The sequence below is a fragment of the Mus caroli genome, unplaced genomic scaffold, assembly GCF_978045245.1.
Source record: "Mus caroli unplaced genomic scaffold, Mus_caroli_1 scaffold_12, whole genome shotgun sequence".
Classification (NCBI taxonomy): Eukaryota; Metazoa; Chordata; class Mammalia; order Rodentia; family Muridae; genus Mus; species Mus caroli.
In genome coordinates, this window is record NW_028227267.1 from 106,374,835 (window position 1) to 106,383,758 (window position 8,924).

General features: G+C 34.2%; 1 pseudogene; it reads left to right on the top strand.

The window, feature by feature from the left end:
* The first annotated feature begins 1,620 nt into the window (after positions 1-1,620).
* On the top strand, positions 1,621-2,094 carry LOC110309929 (low molecular weight phosphotyrosine protein phosphatase pseudogene; annotated as a pseudogene).
* The last annotated feature ends 6,830 nt before the right edge of the window (positions 2,095-8,924 follow it).

Here is an 8,924-nt window from a genome sequence, read left to right on the forward strand (position 1 = left end):
CTTAGATATGTCAGGAAATAATGAAAGAAATTATACACTTGGCTTTATGTGTTAATTTTGCATGAACTCTAATTTACCCTGTGAACCAGGTTAAGAAAGTAACTATGCATACTTCAGTATTAAGTAACAGAAGAGGATCTTTGACTGATACTTAATCATGCAGAAAATGCATAGCAGCACAATGAGACTGTATCCTTAGGGGATGGTGAGAGGTACTGCCTGAGCAGAGTTTTCAAAGAAGCATCAAGCTTTCTAAAGAAAACAGTGAAAGGAGAACAAAAAATACGACATTTATATGCATACAGACCTCAGAGCAGATGATCAGCCAGAGAAAAGTATTGAAACCTACAGATGTGTTAATTATACTGTGAGGAAAAGATGTAAATGTTGATGCAGTGTAAAGAGCTAACAAGACAAAAAGTCAGAGCAAAGAAGATAGTGCAACCATTTCTCTCAGAATGCTTTCAACTCACAGTGAGAGAATTTAATATCATTTTATTGGTGTTTGGAAAAGAACCAAAGACTGGAAACAGTGAAACCATTAATTTATCTACTGAGGGGGAAAAAGTCTTTATTGGCTCTATCTCTGGCTTAAGGAAATAAAAAATAAAAATCACTGAAAAGGTAAATGAAGTAAACTCAGTCCCTGCATCTCACTGAAGATAAGATAGACTTCATAGATAGTCTCTGATAGTCCAACTGGAATTAGGGAATTGACTGGCATGTCAATTACTACACCATGTCTTAGTCCCATAATATTCTGATTCATCCTAAATCACAAAATATTTCTAACAAGTTTTCCAATGATACCATGTCAATACTCTGAAATTTTTCTGAATTTTTATATATGCTTTGTGTTTGCATGTAAATATGAATACAGCTTATTTTAATTTAGATAGAGAAAAATGTTTTGTGAATATATCTAAGCATTTTGAATGAGAAGTAATGTGTCTGAATTCTCACAGCCAATTTTTTAAATGGTTACAAATTTGGTATCTCATTGTTTTCTCTACCTTAATATAGATATATACTAACTTTGACAAACGAATCTTTAAATTTCTTACAGGCTTTCATGTACTTGTATATGATTATAACCTTCCTTTATAATGTTTGTATGCATACATGTTAACATTAGTTTACATGTATAAATGGAGTGTTTACAATGGCAGTTAAGATCTATCTCAACTAAATTATTATCATTGCAGCAACTAAAACATACAAACAGTATGTTTGTATGCATACAGTACAAAGCAGAGTTAGAGGTAGAGTTTACTAAAAATAGCACTATTTGGTGGACAAGGAACTAGGAAGAGAGACATAGAGGAATGGAAGGAAGACTGAGACTGTCTTGGGATGTAATATTCAAGAAAATAAAATTTAAAAACCCACTTTCTATATTGGTTAAACAATTTAGAAAGAAATGTCATTTAAAAACAACACAATTCATAATGCATAACTGTAGGCTATAATGATGTTCAAACTTGGAAAACAAATATATGCAGAACTTTCCCAATCAGTAGTGAAAATAATCAACTAACATTCTTTGAAACAATTGATGGCTTGCTTTTTGTCCTGGCATCTATAAATTAGAATGTTATTTTAGAGGGTTTGCACCAAAACATGTCAGAGGTTGAATCCAAGTCAGTGCTGTTCATGTGTCTCAATAACATTTGCCAGTCACCCATTGCAGAAGCAGTGTTCAGAAAATTGGTAACTGATGAAAAGGTCTCAGATAATTGGGCCATGGACAGCTGTGCTGATTCCAACTGGAAGGAACATGGGCTGGTCCCCAGACCCAAGAGCTGTCAGCTGCCAAAGAAATCGTGGCATTAGCACAGTCCATAACTCAAGACAGATTACAAGAGAAGACTTTGCCACCGTCAATTATATACTATGTATGGATGAAAACAATCTGGGAGATTTGAATAGAAAAAGTAATCAAGTTAAAAACTTCTGAAATTGAGCTACTTGGGAGCTATGATCCACAGAAACAACTCATTATTGAAGATACCAACCATGGCAATGACGGACTTCGAGGTGGTGTACCAGCAATGCCTTAGGTGCTACAAGGGCTTCCTGGAGAAGACTTACTAGCAGGTCCTACCCACCACCATTGAGCAACTCACTCATCAGTGCTATGCCCAAGGGTGGTGGAAGGCTTTAGCACCATACCCTACCTCTCTTTTCAGCTGACTTACTGTATATCTTTAAAATAATTGTAGGTGGATTAAGGCATGTTTAGAAGGATAAAAACATTTGAGTCAGACAGTTTGAGGTGTGGCTAAACGTTCTTAGACTAACTAAACCTCTGACCTTGCCATAATTACAAAGTGCAAGAAATAAATATGAAAATGTCCATGCAGATTACATTCATTTGCTCTTTTTTCTGATGAGACTATTGATATTTCTCTCTCTCTCTCTCTCTCCCCTTCTCTTTACTTTTTCCTACTTGCTTAATATATACATATATTCATAAATAGCTTCATGTATTTGGGGAAGTGTATATTTGGGGAAAAAAGCAAGATTTCAACTACTAGCTATTTTCATATTTATTTGAACATTTTTTTCTCAATGATAACATAGCAGTTTTTCTCGAACTTGTAAATGATCATTCTTCATGATGAATCATGGAGAAAACTTCATGGACAAAATTTTAACAAATTGCCTCATTATCTAAAACAGCATCAATTTTTATGAATGTAATACACAAATCTTGGTTTACAAATACAGTATAATTTATCTACTTTAAATACAAATAACGGCCCTGCACGTATATATATTTTAAAGTAAACACAATGCTAGTATCAATCTATAATGACTCGGAACTCTTCTTGTACTGTCTGTCACCACCTCAGTAGACTATTTGTATACAGATGTCAAATATAACAACTTACAGGTCTCAGTCCAAAGCCTATAATAGATGGAAGCCAGGGCAGGAGCTCAAGTTAGGAACATGGAATCAGGAACTGAAGCAGAGGCCATGAAGAATGGTATTGACTGGCTTGTTTCCTGTGGCTTGTTTGTCTGCTTTCTTATAAAGCACAGGTCCACAAATACAGGGATGGCAATGGACACAGCAGTCTAGGTCTTCCCAGATCAGTCATTAATCCAGAGAATACTTCACCAAGTGTCCTATAGTCCAATCTGATTTTCTTGACTGAGGTTTGTTTTTTTTTTTTTTTTTCCTATGAATCTAGTTTATGTCATTTGGTAAAACAATCCAGCCCATGCATCCTTCTATGTGTATAGATTTTTATAAGTAGTCTCTTTATGTACAATGCAAACAACTTCGACTAATCAAGCATGCACACAAATGTGGCCAAGGAGGTTAACAACCTCATGATATTGTAGCCTGCAATATCCTGAGTGCCAGGAATATTAATCTTAACCAGCATAAACAGCTAAATGTTTTATTCTATCTATTTGTTTCTCCATGTATTACAACTTTAAAATATACATTTCTTATGAAAGTATTTAATGTGTAATACTTAAATTAATTACTTCATTCATTTAACTATTTGTGATGGATTATTTTACATGATACAAACTAATTTGTGTGTTACATCATTTTCTGTTCATGATTTCAGTATTATTTTGTAAGACGCGTAAATATATAAATGTATCCTAGTGAATCTGTCTAGAGTTGCTGCCATTTACATGTTTCTAGGAGTGAATACTCCATATTGGAAAACCATTTGGGTTCTGCTCCCTGAAAAAGACTAATGTTTCCTCTCCCAGAAGCTCTTCATTGGAACCCTGTGAAATTAACCTCACTTATTTTTATGTAACTGGTGTTGTCATTGTGTAGGTCTAGCATAAAAAGCCACACTACTGAGATATTGTGACTGGAGTCTCCCTGTGACTTTCAGAGACACATTCTTACATCAGTCTTCCTGTTCCTCTGAATTTACAGTCTTTTGACCCTCTTCCATGATTTTCCTTGAGTCTTATATGGTGGAGGGGTGTATGTTGTTGACGTATCAGTAGATGCTGGGCACCTAGTATTAGATGTTCTCTGCACTTTGACAAGTAATGATGTGTGTCATGGTCTCCCTCTAAAACAACATAGCCTTTATTGATGAGGGAATCTGCATGTATTGATGGGTATAGGGATAAGTAGTTTAAAAGCAGTTAGGAATTACTGTGGTTTAGGAAAGCAAAAATAGATCCATTATCTTACAAGAAACTAGTGATTAACTAAGTTTAGAGTACCTGGCACGATTTGTCTATACTTGAAAAATCTTACAAGAATGCTAAGTGATAGATCTCCCAAGTATTAAAAATTGTTATTGAACACGTGACAAATTTTATAGGCAACATAGCTCAATGCCAGGGAAAGCTTTCATATAGTGAAAGTGATATATAATTAATGTTATCCATAGTGCATTTTACCATGTACATAAAAAAGAATTATGGAAAGCAGAAAATAGTGAGAAAAGAAAGGTGACTCAATTGTTAAATGAGCTTACTGTCAAATCATGAAACCATGTATTTACTTCATAGCTGCTTCATAAAATGTCAGTTGTACTGCAAATGTATAAATTCATCTCTCAGGGAAACCAGGACCTTTTCTGTCCTCCAAGTATGCATATACACATGCCCACATTAGAATTACCAATATATATATATATATATATATATATATATACAGAGTCACACACTGTACACAAATAAATTTTAGAAATGAAACCTGGCAGATAATGAAGTTGGAAGAATCTATTTACCTATAACATTTTCTAATTTATTTGAAAAGTTAATGAAGTTCTTCTATTATGTACACAGAGTAGCTCATATGAATTGGTATTAGCATTACTTATTTCATTAAAAAAATCTTTAAAAAACAATGAAGCATTAAATTTCTATTCCAGTTGGCTTATAGAGAATAGGTGTCACTTAAATAAATAAAAGTATCCAAATTTTGACAGAAATAAATTCATACACAAATGTTCATGTTGAGATATTGCTTAAAAATGTTTCAGATACTTAACTAAGATGTAACAAATGGAGAAAAGAAAGCATTAAATGTTTAGGTATTATATTAAAAGATACCATGAAACATTTAAAGATCTTTTAAACTTTTAACTATACCAAACATAAAAAAGGAGAAATTAAATATTATATCCTTGCAGTGCAACTTATTAAATTTAATCTGAAAACAAATTTAATGAGAATTTTAATGTTATCTTCATACTTTGAAATTTTCACAAATGAATACATTATGTTTCAATCATATTTATATTTCTCTTTTTTTATATCTTCTCATAGACCAAGCCCTGAATGAATGTCCCTCCTGACTTCATGTCCTTTATTGTTATTAAGCAACTGAGTCCAGTCTCTATGTGCATATGACCATGTAGTGATCTAGGATTCAATGATGCAAAGGTCCTAGCTTTGAAAAATAAAATGACTCTCCTTCTCCCTCTAGCTATGAACTGTGGACAGCTCCTCCTGTATGCCTCACCCATGCATAAGTGTGAATGGCACAATCTTGTGTGCATTCCAGGAATTCAGCCATAGCCACTGGCTTTGTCATGTGCAGGAGACACTGATGCTCAGTGCCCTTTTCAAGTACTCCCTGAGTTTTCCTCCTCCCCTTTGGAGAGGGGGTATCAGGGACTGATATGCATATCCACTTAGAGCTAAGCATTATACAGTGGTTTAGTGTCTACATTTGACCACTGACAGTGACTTTAATAACTGCCAGCCACTGTAAAATGTAACTAAACTTCAAATCGTAATTGGTTCATGGGTAGAACTGTTGTGTATTTCAGTATTATTTTCCACATACCTAATCAGGCAGTGGCACTCTGGTGTGCATTACTGCTCAGACCATCTTTTTCAGATGAGCACTAGATGGACAGAATTATTTATGTTTACAGACAGATTATATAATGTCAGTTTTCAGAAAATCAGTCATCCAAAATTGTAAATTTTGTTATTCTTTTAAAACAAATTGAAAAAGCTAGTATCTCAAAGGTGTCTTCCAGTTCATTAACAGTTTACCTATTTATTTAAGTCCTTTTGTTTTAAACTTTAAAACATTAAATTAAAAACATTAAGTGTTTCTGATGTTGCCTATAAGTAAATTTAAGTCCTGCTCAGCAAGTGACATTTGGCTGAACTGCTCAGCACCTGTCCGGTTAACAAGCAGTAAATGCTTGCCTTGCTGAACAGGACAGGTAAAAAGCCTTCTAGGATATTTATTTTTACTGCAGGCCTCATGGGTTTGTCTTCCTTCTGCCTGATGCTATTGTGATATTCCTCCCTCAGGAAACGACCTTGCTGTGCACATGCCTGAGTGGGTAATAAAAAATAATTTCTAGTGACTGTTGGCTTTTAAGTGCTTTATTTTTACAGTTTTATACCTTAACGGGACGAATGGAAGGTGCATCAAGCCAGCCAGCAGCTGATCCAGAAGAGAGCTAAATGACAAGACAAGCTATTTTACTAACACTCTTCTCGAATTTCATTTTCTGTTTGTCTTGTAAGACTGGTGGCTTAGATTAGAATAGCCCTCACAGGGTCGCTCAGATATTTGTATGCTTCCTTCTCAGTTGGTAAACTGTTCAGGAACGGTTAGCTGGTATTGCTCTGTTGAGGATATGTGACCTTGTTGGAGGTGCCTCATTGGGAATGGCCCTTGAAGGTCTAAAACCACACCAGGCCCAGTCTCTCACCTAGCCTGCTGCCTATGGATCAGGTTATAAGCTCTCAGCCCCATGCCTGTGTGCCTGCTACCGGGCATCCTCTCTTGGAAATGGGCTAATATTCTGAATTTATAAACAAGCCCTTGATAAAACATTTTCCTGAATAGGAGTTGCCTTAGCCATGTTATCTCTGTCAGCACAGAACAATAACTAATACGAAGGCTATGGATATTTATTATATCACTAAATTCATACATTAGTTTCAAACAATCTTTTAGATTGTTTAAAAAGGTCTCCAATAGATGGTTTTCTTTCATGAGCAGTTGAGATTGTTTACCAGATAAAGGTAATTGTCAACATGTCTGAAAGTAAGAGATCTACTTACAAAACTTACAAAAGCTATCTTATGACTGTCAAACATATTTGTAGTAAAAAACAGCATCCTCCTGGAGACAGGGTAGGGGGATCAGGAGGAGGTATGGGATGGGGAGCGGTCCTGGAAGCAGACCTAGAGGGAGATAAAGACTAAACTGGAAAAAAGGATTAAAGAATAAAAAAAAATCTTGAACTGCTAAAGACATTATACTTAATGACACTATTTCATTTTTTTCCAAAATTAAATATAATTCAGGGAAATGAGGAGAGGTTAATATATATGTTTCTTGTTGGGTATTCAAATTCTTAGTGCCTTGGGTAAATAGTTTGTCACAGCTGGGTTTTGCTTACATTTATTGACTTTCTGCAGATTCATATTAATCATTTTTCTATATACATTTTATTACAATATCTTTTATTTCATAAATCACTGATACTCAGAAATCATCATGTTCCCTTATATCTAGAATTTGCAAAAGTCTATCATTCATTTTTGAGAAAGAAACATTTAGTGTTTCTATAAATTAATAAGAATATATTATCAATATTTGTCTCTGATAATAATAAGACTCACAATATAGCTAGTTTCCATAAGGGTATTAATAACATCTATATTTTCTATAGAAATATTTCCCAGAGAAGTACATTCATATTATTTTCAGCAATAAAAGCTTAACCTAGTAAGTAAAAACATCAAACCAGCTGATCGCAAGTTTTATTTTGCCTGTTTTGCACCTTGTTGGGCTGGAATCCGATATGTCAGCACTCCCGCATGGTTTACCTTACAGTTTATTGCACAATCTTGAATTTACCACATTTTACAGTTACATCACTTCTATCTCTTTAAAAACATTTCTTTTTTTTATTACTAAACAGTAAACCTTTTCAAGTGTAGAGGATATCATGAGATTTGAAGGATAGATTAACTGCCTTGCAAATGGCATGAGAAATGTCACATTTTATGAATCATAGTTAACTAGATCTAACAAATGATGTGCCATGCATTTCATAGGGCATTACAGGAACAGTCCATCTGAGCACAGTGAAAGGATTTATTATTGAATTTCAAAGCACCAGCAAAGGATATCTTTCTAGCCAGTTTTGGAAGTTATGTGTCCAAGAGTCTTTCAAACACCATCAGTATCTAAGATGCTTCTTATATGAGATGAATGAATACATGGCGGAAATTCTGAAGTGTGACAATTATGCAATTTTAGGTGCACTTTATATTCTTCCCATTTTCAGGGATTTGTTACAAATTGCAGTTAATTCTAAGTGTGAAAATCAGCCAAGGAGTTCCAAACATATTATTGTATATTAAACATTTCATGTATGTAAACTGTTTTATAAATGTAAGGCAGTAAATGTATAAATGTTTACAAAAATTTGCTTTTGAAATCATTATTGTATTTGTTATATGTCAATTTTATATGTGTATGTATTATATTCTGATTATTTTTCTTCCCTCAAGTCCATTTAATCACTTCTAATATATATCAATGACTTCCCTAAATTTATTTATTTTTTCTGCTTCATTTTTTCTTTGTTTTGTTTGTTTGTTTGTTTTTGGTTTTTTGGGTTTTTTTTTTTGATACATTTAGCTAAACAGGGGTGTGTGCTGGATCATTAGATTGGAACTATGCTTTGGAGATTGGTAGGATCATTACTGAGCATTCAACTGAAAACAGTTATTCTTCGCCCTATTGAATCCATCAGTAATAAATAGCTGGGAAATATAGTGTAGGGCACTCTGAAGCCCTACTCAAACCTTGGCAACTCTTATACAAATATGGAACCAGTGTTTGGTGTGTTGAAATATGGATGACAATACCTATGTATTTCCCAGAGATTCATTGCCCCTATTTTCACCCTCTGCTTCTTATATTCTTTTAGCCCTGTCTT